The 15,880-nt window shown below is 42.9% G+C and overlaps 1 pseudogene; it reads left to right on the top strand.

Annotated features, from left to right (window-relative positions):
• Positions 1 to 8,304: 8,304 nt before the first annotated feature.
• LOC141020922 (uncharacterized) lies at positions 8,305 to 14,066 on the top strand (annotated as a pseudogene).
• The last annotated feature ends 1,814 nt before the right edge of the window (positions 14,067 to 15,880 follow it).

Here is a 15,880-nt window from a genome sequence, read left to right as displayed (position 1 = left end):
CGCGGCAGCTAAGCGCTTCGTCTCCGGCGTCGACGCGAGCTAGCGGTGGTGCTAGGGTTTTAGCGAGGTGGTGAGGTGGAAGAGGAGATAATGACCGCGCGTGGGTGTGTATTTATAAGGTGGAAAGGGCTGCGCAGCATAATTACGCAGGTGCCCCTGGCGGTTCACATCTGAAGGACACGTGGCACGCATGCAACTCATTGAAAGATGTTCCATGTTCCCACGCACGCCTGGTTTGTCGGGAGGTCGTTTCGGCTTCTTCGGTATTCAGGAAAAAGAGATATAACATTGAATTTAGTTTTAAATGTGTGTCTCTGTATCTTCAGCTAACAAGGACGCAATGAAGACATTCGACATGTTTCAACAGAATGCATATGACTAGATAGACAACATTTGAGGAAGAAGCACAGAAGGGGTTAGGGTCCGATCACATTCACTTAGTTTAGAAAGATGCAAGTTTGAAGACAAAGCACAGAACACACACACACACACACACACACACACACACACACACACACACACACACACACATATATATATATACATCTGGGCTATTCTGCTTTGCGTAACAGAATATTATTCTGTTACCCTACTCGAACTGACGGTTTCAGGCGGTTGTACTGATTAATTTTGAGCGGTTGAACTGATGCTTTCATTTCTGTTCAACACAGCGTCTTCTTTAGTTCAAAATTTTTTTGCAATTTTTTTGTCGGAACGGGGCGTGTAATATATCATTGGAAAGCTCTTGACAACTATATTTCGAGTATATTAAATGGTTTTTGCAAAATCATCATGGTTTAAGAGCGGTTTTTTTTTTCAAAACCGAAAACGTGAATCGTATTTTGGACTAAATTTCCAAATGGTTTGTTGGAATTGAGCAAATAAGATGGAATTGGAAAGCTGGTGAAAATCTGCATCTTCCATGTATCTATTATTTTTTATAATTCTATAAGATTTTAAAATAATTTGAAAAACGGTGAAATTCTGGGCGAAAAGTATTTTCGTGATTTTTTGCAAACGGTTCGTCGGATTGACGCAAATGATACGGCGTTGGAAAGCTATGGAAAATGCGCAACTTTTTCGTATTGAAATGTTTTTCGAAGTACTTACGTTTTAAAAACGAATTCGAATACGGTCAAATTTGATTTTGAACGTGATTTTTTTTAAGTTTGTCGAAATGGGGCAAATAGTATACCGTTGGATAACTATCGAAAATGTGAAACTTAGTCATGTTGAACGTTTTCTCAAATTCGCAATCGTTGATGAGTAATTTTGAATACGGTAAGACGGATCCTGCTGTTTTCCCATCTGAAAAACAGAGTACTCGTACTGATATATGCGTGTGTTTTGTACTGCCTATTTTTGTAGAGTAATTTTGAATGGTTCTGAAAAAAAGTTTGTACTGATGTTTTCATGATTTCGTACTAATCGTGTTTTCACTAACTAGACTTTGCTTTGTTTTTGGGTAATATTTTTGCTCGTAATTTTTCAACGGTTTATTGTATCGTCGCACCTGTACTTGCATGGTTTATATCATCGAACTGAATGATATTTTTTTCAAAAATAAGATGTTTATTTATTCTTTTTTTGAACTAAACATTTTTTACAATGATATTCTGTACTTCTCTTATTTTACGACTTGTACTTTTACCATTTTGAATTGCATGGGGTTTCTTTTTTGCTTGAACTTTTACAATTTGAATTTCTGTCATTTCTTTTATGCCGAACGGACCACCGTTATTAACTTGTACTGATCAATATTTTTTAATTAAACAATTTCCCCTTTGCAGAACGGACCACCATTTTTGTTTGTACGGATCAGTTCATCCTCGCAGCTCCCCGCACATGGATTTGGACTGAAGCACCTTGGTCATCGGACTGGCGGCGTGGGAGAGGGCGGCCGTGGCGCGAGCTGGGGGGCAGGGGAGGACGGCGGCACGAGCGGCGACTAGGGGAGGATGTGTTGGGTTCTACAGTAGGGTTCGTCGACTGCAAATTAAAATTTCCTACGCGCAGAACAAGCAAGAACATGCTACAGGAGATGGATCACAATTCGTTACCACTAGCGTGTCCGCGTGGATCGTCTCCTCCTCGTCCGATCTCCCTCGAACAGTCGGTCGTCGTATCCCTCGTACAAGTTCGCCGGAGCGGCGCAGGTGCACCGCATCTAATGATATCCATGCGTACAGGAGGAACGTCGTGCGGCGGACTGCTAGGTCTGATCACACAACCGGCGGCGAGTGGAGGTGTCTATTCGCAACACATGCAAACTCTAGTGACAGCGCCGAAGCGATCAACCCATGAGTGTGCAACACCTCCACTATATATAGGCACCTGTCGCGGGCTCAACTCTTGGGCCTCGCACAGATCCTAAAGCCCACAAGTCTACTCGACCACAATCCGAATACAGCTCGGATCACATCCGACTAGTGTCCTCGGATCCGACCTCGTAGGTTCCTTCCCTTAAGCGCGCAACCCCTTAGGTTCAAGCCGGCTTGGTCACAGTTCGGATCACCTCCGAACTGCACAGTTGGTAGCGGCCTCTAGCAAGGCATGCCAAACACCAAGCAGACTATGAAGCTGGTTAGGCGAACCTGTACAACGTGTCACACTTTTGTTCCCTTTGCCACACGATATATGTTGTCGGGCTCAAGGCGATTATGTCATCCTTGTGCTAGCCCGACCTCTTTCTCGTTCGAGTGATACCGACCACAAACCAGATTATCTCATAATCCTAATCGCATGGCCATGCATATCTTGGTCGGATCACATGACGGGCCCAGAGTATATCTCTCCTGATCGGAGGGGCAAATCCCATCTTGCTCGACCATGTCTCGTAGCATGGGTCTGGACAAGCCTGAAACCTACCTTTGTAACTACACAGTCATGGAGTAGCGTTTGGTCGGCCCAAAGCAAGTCTGTCACCATCCCGAGTACATGCGCCAGCTCAGGTCTTAGGACATAGAACCTATGTTGTACTAGAGACTCACAGATGACATATCGCTGCGTCTCATAGTTGGGTCTGTCCTACTCAGACCTTATCTCAACTCAGATCCGACTACGTCGAATCCGATCAGATCTTTCCGTGTCCATATTATTCGGTTAGCATCCAATGCTCCACGGCTAGTGAGACCAAGCCATCGACCATGTCATATGCTAGTCTAGTCTGTTGCGCGTCCACACATCCCTTTCGACTAGGGACCTTTTAGTACAGTCATCATACAATGCATAGTCCCACAAACAAGTCACATACTTGCTGATACACATCATTGATAATGTCCAAGGACTATCTTTATTCATAAACACATAGGAAATATCATCATACATGATTGCCTCTAGGGCATATCTCCAACAGGATGGTGGCGGCACCATCGACGGCCAGGGGAGGAAGGCGGCGGCGCGAGCGGTCCCCAGGGAAGTACGGCGACGACGCGATCCGGGGTGAGTGGGGCGGGGGAGGGAGGGGCGGCGTGCCGCGGGGAGGGGGGAGGAGGCGCGCCGGCGGGGATGGAGGGGGTGGCGTGCAGCGGGGGAGGGAGAGGGCAGTGCACGGTGGGGGAGGGAGATGGTGGCGCACCGACCGGGAGGGAGCGGGCGGCGCGCTGGAGGAGGAGTTGGGGATCGGGAGGGAGGTGGGTTGGTTCACGAGATTCTGTCGTCGTCGCTCCTATATAGGGCCGAGGGTAACAGATTACTAGTAATAGAATAGTGCAGCCCTATATATATCAGAAAAGACCAAATCAACATTGCGAAGATAAACCTTGAAGTCAATTCAATGTTGAAGACAAACAAAATGCAAAGATAATGCAATCATGACGCCAAATGAAAAATCTTCAGAAGTGTTTGGTGGTGGCATTACCCACCGTATAGGAAGTATTTGACCCAGACACGACGCACAATTATCGTGGCATTCCGAAGTCAAATTCTGTGTTAATGTATTCACACTTAGAGTGTAAATCTTCATTGATTGAAGATATACGTTACTTCGTGTGTTGCACATCTAAGTCATCAACATGCATAAGCGTTAGGATGTGTGTCCAATCACAGGACATTTGAGGATTCTTAAATATTTAGTTCACACCGCAACTTGCAAAACCTTTTCTCATCCAAGGGCTTTGTGAAGATATCTGCCAATTGCTCTTCAGTGTTGACGTGAATGATACCAATATCTTCCTTCATGACATGATCTTTGAGAAAATGATGACGAATATGAATGTGCTTTGTCTTCGAGTGTTGAACTGGGTTGTTATCTTGATGGCACTTTCATTGTCATAGTAAAGTGGCACATGCTTCAGGTGGATGCCATAGTCCTTGAGAGGCTTCATCTATAGAAGCTAAGCGCAGCAAGATCCAGCAGCAATGTATTCGGATTCAGCAGTGGAGAGAGATACACAGTTCTGCTTCTTTGAAGACCAACAGACAAGAGATCGTCGAAGAAAGTGACATATGCCTGATGTGGACTTGCGATCAACCTTGTCACTAGCATAATCAGCATCTGAGAATCCAAATAGATCAAACTCTGAGCCCTTTGGATACCATAATGCTAGTGTTGGGGTGTAAGCCAAATATCGAAGAATTCGCTTCACAGCTAAGTGATGCGATTCCTTTGGTGCCGCTTGGAATCAGGCACACATGCAAACGCTAAGAATTATATCAGGCCTAGATGCACATAAGTAGAGTAAAGAACCAATCATGGAGCATATACCTTTTGATCGACCTCTTTACCATTGTCGTTGGGGCCCAAGTGGCTTTTGGTTGGCATTGGTGTCGTGTACCCTTTGCAGTCTTGCATTCCAAACTTCTTTAGGCAATCTTTGAGATATTTTTCTTGTGATATGAAGATGCCATTACTCTGCTGATGGATTTGAAGACCAAGGAAGAATTTCAGCTCACCCATCATGGACATATGATATTTCTCTTGCATCATATGCCCAAACTCATCACTGTATCTCTTGTGAGTGCAGCCGAAGATAATGTCATCCACATAGATTTGGCATACAAACAGTTCACCATCATATGTCTTCGGGAAGAGAGCGGGATCTAGAGTGTGTCATACCAAGCTCGAGGTGCTTGTTTGAGGCCATACAGTGCCTTGTTGAGCTTGTATACCATGTTAGGACGCTTTGGGTCTTCAAAACCAGGTGGTTGTGCAACATACACTTGTTCTTCAATTTTGCCGTTGGGAAAGGCACTCTTTACATCCATTTGGTACAAAAGAATGTTGTTGTGTATGGCATAGGCTAGCAGTATGCGAATGGCTTCAAGCCTAGCCACAGGAGCAAATGTTTCATTGAAGTTAATCCCTTCAACTTGTTTATAACCTTGAGCAATGAGACGAGCCTTGTTTCTGACAACTTGACCATGCTCATCTTGTTTGTTGCGATAGATCCATTTGGTGCCGATAATATTGTGCTTGCGAGGATCTGGACGCTTTACTAGCTCCCATACATTGTTCAGCTCGAACTATTGAAGCTCTTCTTGCATAGCTTGAATCCATTCAGGTTCCATGAAGGCTTCATCAAATTTCTTGGGTTCAGATATAGAGACAAATGCAAAGTGCCCACAGAAATTTGCTAGCTGTGTTGCTCTTTAATGAGTGAGTGGACCAGGTGCACTGCTATCAATTATCTTCTCAAACTGTACTTCATTTGCAACACGAGGATGAACTGGACGAAGATTTTTCCCTTGCTGATCATTGTCTTCATCTTTAGCATTGGTTTCAGGCTGAGCAGTGTCTTCAGGCTGATTGGGTGCAGAAATGATGATTTCCTCTTCAGCCTGTACCTCTGAAGGAATGATCTCCCTAGTACCCATAAGCTTGATAGATTCACTTGGTGTAGCTTCATTTGGCAGGTGCTCTCTTTTTGAGCCGTTAGTCTCATCAAACCACACATCCATAGTTTCAACCACTTTGTAGTGAAAGAGGTTGAAAACTCTGTAGGAGTGTGAATCATTTCCGTAGCCAAGCATAAAACCTTCATGTGCTTTCGGTGCAAATTTTGAAGTGGGATGCGGATCCTTGATCCAGCACCTAGCACCAAATAGTCGGAAATAGCTGACGTTTGGTCTCTTACCAGTCAAGAGCTCATATGATGCCTTCTTTAGGAACTTGTGAAGATAAACACGTTTGATGACATGGCATGCATATCAATGGCTTCAGGCCAGAACTTCCTTGGAGTCTTGTACTCATCAAGCATCGTTCGTGCCATCTCAATGAGGGTTCTGTTCTTGCGCTCCATGATGCCATTTTGCTGAGGTGTGTATGGAGCAGAGAACTCATGTGTGATGCCCAATGTATCAAGATAAGTGTCGAGGCCGATGTTCTTGAATTATGTGTCGTTGTCACTTCTGATATACTTGATCTTGATGCCATAGTTGTTCATGGCACGATTGGCGAGTCGTCTGAAGACATCCTGCACTTCATTCTTGTAGAGAATTATGTGCACCCATGTATATCTTGAGTAATCATCAACAATGATGAAACCATAGAGGCATGCAGTGGTAGTAAGGGTAGAGTAGTAAGTAGGGCCAAATAAGTCCATGTGAAACAGCTCGAAGGGACGTGTCGTCGTCATGATTGTCTTTGAGGGATGCTTGGCCCTAGTCATCTTTCCAGCTTCGCAAGCACCGCATAGATGATCCTTCTTGAACTTGACACCCTCGATGCCCTATGACATGATTCTTCTTCGCGAGAGTGTACAAGTTCCTCATGCCAGCATGCCCTAGCCTCCGATGCCAGAGCCAACACTTTGAAGCTTTTGCTAGAAGACATATGGCTAGCTGTGGTCCTGCGTAGAAATCTACCATATACAGATCGTCCTTTCAATAACCTTCGAAGACTAGAGATTTGTCAGATTCATAAGTACAAGGAAACGATATTTTACAAATATCACAATCATGTTCAGATCACAAAGTGTAACATCCCAAAATTCTAAATTTTGGAATGTTATAATAAAAAATAGGATTGTTTGTTTGATTGTTGTGTGATGGATTGTGTCAAATTGGGTTGAATTTGAAACTTTTGAAAAATCTAATGAGAGGGAATAAAATGACTTTCCCAAAAGTATTCCTATGAATTGAAATTTCATTTTAGAAATCAATTCCAATTCCATGCCACTCAAGGATTTTCATGAGAGAGATAACATGACTCCTCCAATAATATGAAATAAAGTGGGGAATTAAAGAAAATCATTTTTAATGGCATTTGGTTCACTTTTGACTTTAAGTATATTCAAATCCCCCTGACAAATTTCAAAATTCAGAGAGGAAATTGAATTATATTTGAATTTTCAAAACTCAGGAAAAATACATTGAAAAATATTTGATATTTTAGTCAAAGTCATTTTTGTGAATTTTAAAAAAATAGGTTTTAAAAATATTTTCTTTTGGCCTTGAAAAATAGTTCATAATTTTTTCCATAAAATTCTATGAATTATGATATATTATAAGCCTATGGAACTTTTCGTTTTAGTTTCTTTTCTCTCGCCGGTTTTTATTAAAAAGAAAAAACAGACAGACTGAGCGACCCATATCTATTTGTAGCACTGGCGACTTATACCAATCGACCACACAGGGCGACTAGAATTATCTTTCTCTCACGGGCGCAACATAGCAGCGGCAAGGCCAGTCGCTCATGTTCTTCTACCTCTGCTCTTTGTTCGTCCAATTTTCAGAAACAGAAAAAAAACACGCATGGCGCCTCCACCTCTTCCTCTCCCTCTAGTGCTCAACACAATCATCCTTCGAAAGTGTTGGTGGCCGGGGCGCCGGCGGAACGCTCGGGCCGGTCGCGCTCCGTGCGTTGGATCTCTTTTGATCCAAGGATGCTGTTTGCGCCACGTGTTACCAGACCCGTTATTTTTTTTAAACACGCACGGGTTATCCCTTCATGTGTTTTGCTGCAACCGCACGAGAGGGTCATTTTGGTTCGAGGAGGCAGGGCGACCGGCGGGCGGCTGGAGATCAGGAGCGGCGGCGGCGGCCCAAGGCGGATATCGATTCTCCGGCGATCTATGGCGCCCCCGGATGGTAACTCTCCCCTCGTCCTCTCCCTATCGTTGTGTTGTCTCCCCCTCCCCCATTGGCTTTAGGGTTAGGGCGGGTTATGGTGCGGGGCGAGGTTCCCGCGGGCCGCCGGCGGCGCCGGCGCGGACGGGGATGGGGTGGTGTTCCCGCGGGTCGAGGGAGCGGGCGGGTGGTGTTCCCGCAGGGTTGTGGGAGGGGGCGGGGGTGGTGGTTATTTTGGTGGCTAGGGATTTGGGATGGCATTAGGATTTGTTTGTTCCACATATATGTAACATTTTTAGATGCAAAATGTTCGTGGCCTGTGATAAGTTCAAAATGTTGTCGTTAGTAGCTTTTTTCAGTGGTGTTAGTAGCATTTTTAAGTGGTGTTAGTAGCTTAAATTAAGCACTGTCCAACTGAGGATGTATATTTTTATGTGTGCTTATACATTTTTCCTTTTTGTAGATGTTGCAGGCACCTCTGGTGAGAATGAGGGGAGTAAGAAGGCTAAGAAGAAGAATAAGAAGAAGTACAATCTATGTGGCTTTAAGTCAAGGTTTAACTCAAAAAGGCTGGCTGAGATTGGGAAGCAAGTATCACCGGAAAAACAGAGAATCATAAGGGAGGGACCGTTTGGAGACTTGTTGGACATCCGGTCTTTCAAGGTGCCCCATGAGCTCATTGAGTTTGTTGCGATGAACACGAATCACATACTCTCTGAGTTCAAACACAAGAACAAATCTATCACCTTCAGCAAGCTTATGGTGAAAAGGATTTTCAACGTGCCATCCGGTGATAGACCCATGAAGCTTCTAAAGAAGAGTGATGAACATGATCTTCGCAGCATCTACAAGGAGGGGAACAGGGCTCCAATCGCCCATGTTGTCAAGTTGCTCACTAGTTGCAGTGAGGAGGACGTGGTTATGATAAATAGGACTTGGGCACTCCTTGCGTTGGCAACAGTTTTCTGCCCAGGCACGGGCAATATGGTGAATCTCAAGTATCTTGCTTCCCTGGAAGATATGTCTTTGGTGCATGAATTCGCTTGGGATGAGCACTTGTTGGCACGAGCGATGGAGGAGGTTGGAGTCTTTCAAGAGAAGAAGAGGATGCAAGCAAATACAGAAAAAGCAGCAGAGTTTCAGATCGCTTCATGCCTTCCCATGTTAGCGGTATGCAACGCAACATTATGAAATACCTCCATCTTTTTTCTTTGCTGCATGAAACCTTCTGTACATTTTCTATAGCTCGCATTTATGTTTTGTTGGCTAATGTCCTTTTTACATTCCATGCAGATCATATACATGGGTCATATTGATATCCCGCCCGGCCTCCCAAATGAGCATGCCATTGATTATTCCGTGCCGAGGATACGCTTTGTTTGCCAAAAGGATTTTGATTGGTTGGATAAAGTTGACAAGAACAAGCTCACTCTTGTCCAACCTTTCTACGGGAAACACACCCAAGTAATTTTGCTACACCCCCATGTTTTTTGCTCACTGAATTTGCATGTAGCAATCTTTGCTTTTCCTTTTAGGTTATGGCGGCCTTCTTATTTTGTCTCCCCTCATGTTTTGTTTTCCTAGATCCGGAGTTTGTGCAACACCCCCTATGCAGCACAACTCATGGGACAGGAAGTTGGTGCTGAAGCAGCCAGTGGGCAGGGAGTTGGTGCTGAAGCACCTAGTGGCCAAGGAATCCAAATTCAAGGTGCTGACATTCAAGCAAAGGACTCTCAATCAAACGAGGCTCAACAAAATGTTGATACTGAACCACACCTATCATCATCGCTCAACGATTGGCTGCAGCAATCATTCCCTAGCATGCAAGATCTAAGGGTACTCTTTCACAATCTACACTATCTTTTTCATTGTATTCATTTCCTGTTTACCTTTGGCTTTGTATTATTTACTATACCCAGTTGCAAGTGTATATTTTGTTTGCTGCATCCCTCATTCTGATGTGCTACAACCATGTTCTGTTTTTGCTTCATATGTGGTTTAAGTTCATACCTACTAGGCTTTTTTGCTGCATCCATATGTCTAGTGTGCTACAACTACATTCTGTTTTTGCTTCAAACATATCATAACTTTGCTACATCCATATCAATAATTTGCTACCTAGAGGTATAGACCATTTGTTTTTTATGCTTCATCCATGACAGTAAATTGCTACAATCACACTATTTATTTGATACATAGTGACACAGCACCACACCTACTTGTTTCTTGCTTCATCCATACCTCTAATGTGCTACACCCACATTTGTGTTTTCTTTACATCCATACTTCTCAAAATCTGGATATACTTGTCACTAAAAATGTTGGACACTTGCCTTCTTGTAAGTACCAACTCAGTTTCAAATGCTCTACGACAAGCACAAGGGTATTTTTGCAGCAGAGGTGGATGGTGTAGTAGGCAAGTTTGGACAGTGTTTAAAGGGATTGCAGTGCAACCGGATGGCCGCTCTCCTTCGTGATGTTGGAGACGCCATCACAGCTACCAATGAGCCCAACTTTTCCTTTGAAGCACCTATCATGGACGAATGTCGCGGAAAAGAGAATGATGCTAAAGCTGCAAATGCCGACATTGGTGCTCAAGCTCAAGCTCAAGGTACAACACCTAGCATCAACAAGGATGAAGTCACCAGATTGAACCTAGAAGTTGCAACAGAGGCTGCGGAAACTCGTGAGCAACAAAGAGTGAGTTTCGAGATGGAAGGCAACGCCTCACCTCACAGCCCCCCACTCTTCTATGATGCACCCAGGAGTGCGACAGCCGGCATTTGGGACGACGAGCCATCTTGTGAGTTGTTCCCAAAGGGCTCCGAAGACTATGAGATGATGCATTCCACGGATGAGCCTACAATTAAGAAGAGCACAGTCAGCCCCATCTATGCAAACAGCCCCGTGTTTCCTGTTCCTGTTTCAGACGATGATGACAGCCCAAGTATGCTTCCTTCCTCTTGCATCATTTCTTTTTGTTTTTCTCCATATCATTTTTTCACATTTGTGTGATTCCAGCAAATTCTTTTTGTACAATCTCTTGCAAACTCATCCTTTTTTTTTTTTTTGCTACAGCTCCTAAGATGGTCGCTATGGAAGAGCATTTTGCTGATGCAAGCAGTGGCCCTAGCACACATGACAAGAACACTAGGAAGAAGAGGATGGCCAAAGTTCCAGCCATAAAAAATACCAGGGCAAAGAAGCAAAAGGTCGACAATGCTGCAGAAATGTAAGAGAAGTTTGTGAAGCATGGAAAACCATTGAGGAAATCACAACCCAATGAACAAGTGTGAGCTACCTAAGCCCTATCTGTTTTTGTTTTCTATTTTTTTTCTGCTCGAAACAAATGATTCATTCGGTTGCATCTATGCTAACAGGACGCCTTTCATCAAGCTAGGTGGATTTTTCATTGGATACAAGAAATTCCTTGTATGCTTCAAGCCTCGCGGGGATATGAATGATGAGGTTATGTCCCTATGTATCGAGATGAACAACCTTGCATCCCGTGCAGCAAAAGAAAGGGATGTGAAGAAATACATATTCTCAGTGCACGCGGGGGTAAGCTTTTGTAAAAACAAGCAATGCTTCATTCCTTTCTTACTTTCACATTTTCGTTGCAACACACACTAACCATTTTGTTGTATCTTTCAAGTAGATCCTACTAAAACAAGACCCATCAACCTTCCAACCAGCAAAACTCATGGCTGAGCTTGAAAGGGCTATGAAATTGTTCAAGGTTCAAAAGATTGACCTCGTAAGTTTCACGAAGCTTTCTTTTGTTCCACACCACAAAATACTAACAAATATGATCCAATGATGCGACGCGGCTGTAACATTTTTTACATGTTCTGAGTACCTTTTTGCCTTTCTTTTGTTTTTTCCAGCTTTTTTTCACAATTGTGCATGATCGCCATTGGATAGTTGTTTGCGCAAACTTGCTTCACAAGCAGTGGAATGTATTTGACTCAATCCATTCAAAAGGAAAACAATCTCCTTTGAAGAAGCAAGCCAATAACCTCGTAGGCTCATGCTCTCTATTTTTTTCTGTTTACCCTTCTGATTCATCTACATAAATGCCCTGTTGTCATCTTTACACACCTCATTTTATTTTATTTTTTGAAACTTTTGTGTGTGTTTTCGGTGCTAGATCACAAACTTTACAACCCTCGCACAAGAGTGCAGCGAATTCAATGTCAATGTTGGATCCTTCGCCCGTGTTGACCTAGAGGATTACCCAAAGCAAGATACCCTGTGAGTTTTCTTTTTGAATTTTTCTTCAATCATGTTTTTACATATCATCATCAAACTAGATCACAAACTTTTTGAACTTTTTCTTATCTCACAGATGTGATTGTGGCTTTTTTGGGCTCAAATATGTGGAGAACTATGATGGGAAGTCAATGAGAGAGTTCAAGCAGGTACACATTTTTATTTTTTTGTCTTGTCATTTTGTTACAATCTACTTTCTTTGTTTTCAATACTCATGCAACAGAAGAATACCATGTGTTGTTTTTGCTTCATATGTGGTTTAAGTTCGTACCTACTAGGCTTTTTTGCTACATCCATATGTCTAGTGTGCTACAACTACATTCTGCTTTTGCTTCATTCATATAATAATTTTGCTACATCCATATCAATTTTTTGTGGTGGATGGATGTGAACTTTTTGCATTCACCACTCCATGCAACACAAGAATAACTAGTATCATACTTGTTTTACCTTTTGTTTTCAATACTCATGCAACACAAGAATAACTAGCATCATACTTGCTTACTTTTTGTATTCATTTTTTACAGGAAGACATGGCGCGATACCACATCGATGTGGCATACAACCTTTTCAGTCACCCAATGAACAATGCCCCAAAGGAGCGGGCGTTCAAGGATGAGTTGGCGGCTTGATTTTCTGGAAGGTTCAAGACCAACAAGCTTGTTTCTTCGTTAGGTCTAGATCATGTCCGAGGTGGTAGCGTTCTCATAGGATTAGAGTAGTGCGCGTTCGTATGTAAACTGTTGATACCTCCAGTAAACATATGTGTCCTTTTGGTATGTAAGCCGATGATAACTTGATATTTTGGATGATGCACTTATGTTTTTAATGGATGGGTTCTTCTGTTTGCCAACTTGATCATGCATTGACAATTGTTTTTTGTTTCGCTGGTTCTGAAATATGATAATATTTCAAACTTCATCCATCGAAGTTTCCAGGGAATCTATGTGCATTTTTTCCCTCAAAAAATAATATGTGAATGCTACCTTGTCACACACTTAAATTTCTGGAAGCTCACAGGAAATAGCTACAACCTTCTGTTAGATTTGTTGCAGAGCCAAAATATACATTTTTACCTGCAAATTAGCTACATCCCTACAATATTTTTGCTGGAAGCATAATGTAAATAAGCTTCCTTTCCCAACTTTTGCTGTACAGCTAAATCAACACTTTAAATCATTCAAGGATTTTTCCTTTTCAAACTTGTTATTTTTGCTACAACCATGTTTTAAAAAGCTTCAACCATGTTTCCTAAAAGCTGCAACCATATTTTGAAAAAGTTTCAACCATACTTTGAAAAAGTTTCAACCATGTTTTCCAAAAGCTTCAACCATGTTTTTCAAAAGCTTCAAACATGTTTCCTAAAAGCTGCAACCTTGTTTACAGAAGCTTACCCCATGCTTTTCAAAAGCTTAAAACATGTTCATTACAAACATGGATCAAGCTGTGGTTACAACAACCATTGAGTAATATTCTAAAAAATATATAAGGAAAAACCCACATTCTGCTTTTTTTTACAACAAAATTCTACAAATTTTGGCACCATCATACTACAAAAAGTAAGCTCTCACAAACATATAACAATAAGAATTATTTTAAATCAACTCATGTAAAAAGGAACATTCTGCTTTTTTTCAAACCACGCATGTAGTAATATGTTGCAATCCCACAAAACAAACATTCACAGCTAGTCAACACAACTTTTTATCATAAGTCATGGGGTGTTACAAGGAAATTCATCATTTTTTCCCTCATGAAAATATCCTAAAGTGTAAGGATTGTTTCGACGCCCGGAGCTTTCGCGCTCGCACTCGCAGCAAGAAAAGCTGCAAGGAGTTGGCAATCCTTCACGTTGTGATCTTCATCTTCACAATATTTGCATGGAGTCTTCTTTTCCTTTGGCTTTGGAGCTTTCTTCATTTTCGCTGCCTCCTTCTTTGCTTTCTTCTTCATTTCATCTTCTCGAATCTCAATTAGTGGCTTCCTGCGCTTCTCTTTCTCTTTTGGCCTCCCTTTCTTTGCTGACATTGGTGGGTTCCGCAGTCCTACGGGGGGTGGATCCCGCTGACCTGTACTTGGACCCCCTGAGACTTGTGCATTTTCTGCATGACCTTGGGCTTCTTCGTCTCCTGCAACCCCATCAGTTGCTCTAGCTTTTATTGCAGCAACCCCAACACTACCCTGATCAATTAGCCCAGAGACAAAACTATAAGCTTCATCATTGAAGCATGCATCAGAAGCGAGTTTCCCAAACTTCCGGCATAGAGATTTAAACTTTAGGGTGTTTGTCGTGGGGACGCCGAAATGCATAGCTCTATGCCCATCGCCCGGTTCAGGCGCAAGGTCGGTTGCTCTCTTAGACCATCTTGGAAGCATGTAAGTCGCAGGTATCGTTTGCACGTTCAGGTGCACCATGACACGGATGATATGTGGGCAGATCAGCCCACACATCTCAAACATGTTGCAGGTGCACATGTATGTCTGATCTTTAGGGGCAACACGCACCGTGTACACTTTAGGGTTGACGCCATAATTTGCAACAATGCGAAACCAGACGACACCGTGCAACCCTTGCAGCTGATATTGCAGACCATAGCCTGTTGATTTAGCCAACATTTTTTGAAACTTGGAAAATACCTCTCTGGTATAGAAATCTGCAGCTTGCTTTTCAATGTTGTAACTGCAAACAAAAAAGCTTCCAACATCAATAAGAATTGCTACATATGTTTCAAAGAAATGTTGCAACCCCACTGTACTGGAAAACTAAAAAAAATGCTACATGACTCTGGACTTACTTTCCCCAGAGTGGCGGCCTCGTCGCTTCATTGATGAAGCCAGCATTGTCTTCACGATCAAGCATTAGCTCCTGGCAAAGCTCAAACTGCTGGACAAATGTCCAAACCGAGTCTCCATTATGATTTAAAGTCTTGAAGTAGGAATTCAGGCCCTCGGACCGCCCGGTTCTTCCTGTGAATGGGTAGAACTTATTCCTAAAGTACACAGGAGCCCACATCTCCCTGCTGTCCCACATGTTCTTGAGGTGTTTCTTATCAGCCACACCAAATGACTCAACCATCTGCTTCCACCGTTCTTCAAACTCCTCAACGGTATCTGAATCATTGATGCAACCATAGAATGCTTCAGCAAAAGGCTCATCCTTGCCCAGCATCTTCCCTAGTTTCGTCCTTGCAACCCAGAAGACGTGCCACTTGCAACATCTGTGTGTTGAATATGGAAATACCATTGAGATGGCTTTAGCCATTGCCTGGTCTTGATCAGTCATAATGTTCAACGGATGCTCGTTATTCATTGCCAACATCCATTGCTCGAAGACCCACTTGAAAGTTTTGATGGTCTCATCAGAAAACAAAGCGCACCCCAAGCAAACAGTATGCGTGTGGTTGTTAATGCCAACAATCGGAGCAAAGGGCAAGTTGTAGCGATTTGTGCAGAATGTGGTGTCGAAAAACACACAATCTTTGTACTTTGGATACAAGGCCCTTGTTCTCCCATCAACCCAGAAAAGCGCCCTAACAGCTCCATCTTCTTCTAGCTTCGAGAAAAAGAAGTTGGGATTCTCCACTTGTCTTCTCTCAAAGTA

Source organism: Aegilops tauschii, chromosome 3 (genome assembly GCF_002575655.3).
Source record: "Aegilops tauschii subsp. strangulata cultivar AL8/78 chromosome 3, Aet v6.0, whole genome shotgun sequence".
NCBI classification, from domain to species: Eukaryota; Viridiplantae; Streptophyta; class Magnoliopsida; order Poales; family Poaceae; genus Aegilops; species Aegilops tauschii.
This window is presented reverse-complemented; position numbering and strand designations above follow the sequence as displayed.